At 36.7% G+C, this 409-nt stretch overlaps 1 protein-coding gene across 3 annotated transcripts in view; it reads left to right on the top strand.

Annotated features, from left to right (window-relative positions):
• Positions 1-409, top strand: part of LOC107715486 (inactive rhomboid protein 2) — a 73,588-nt gene that overhangs the window by 50,669 nt on the left and 22,510 nt on the right. The gene's annotated exons all lie outside the window — the stretch shown is intronic.

Here is a 409-nt window from a genome sequence, read left to right as displayed (position 1 = left end):
ACCTGCACTCAATGTATGGGAAACACTGTAGTCTCATAATTGAAGTGTAAATTCTGCAGATTACATCATTGTCCAGTATTGTACTGTCAGCAATTTATTATAAAAAGTTTTCATAATTGTAACATACATATTTACATACATAATTATTCAGGTGCATGTGTAATAACTTGCGAAAACTTGAGGCTACGGCAGCACTTCTTCGTTGTCGTCTTGTCTGATGCACTCAACCAATCGTTCTAACCACGACCTTGCCCCTCCCCACCCCCCAACCACTGTTGCCAACTCTCGCAAGACAAATAAGCAACCGCTGCTTCAAAAACAAGCCAAAAACAAGCCCAATTTTTTTTATGATTTATCATCAATATTATTTATTATCAATTATTTATTACCAATAAATGAGCCTGCAACA

Source organism: Sinocyclocheilus rhinocerous, unplaced genomic scaffold (genome assembly GCF_001515625.1).
Source record: "Sinocyclocheilus rhinocerous isolate Xijiao unplaced genomic scaffold, SAMN03320098_v1.1 scaffold3526, whole genome shotgun sequence".
NCBI classification, from domain to species: domain Eukaryota; kingdom Metazoa; phylum Chordata; class Actinopteri; order Cypriniformes; family Cyprinidae; genus Sinocyclocheilus; species Sinocyclocheilus rhinocerous.
The sequence above is the reverse complement of the archived record's forward strand: the minus strand, read 5'-3'. Positions and strand labels throughout refer to the sequence as shown.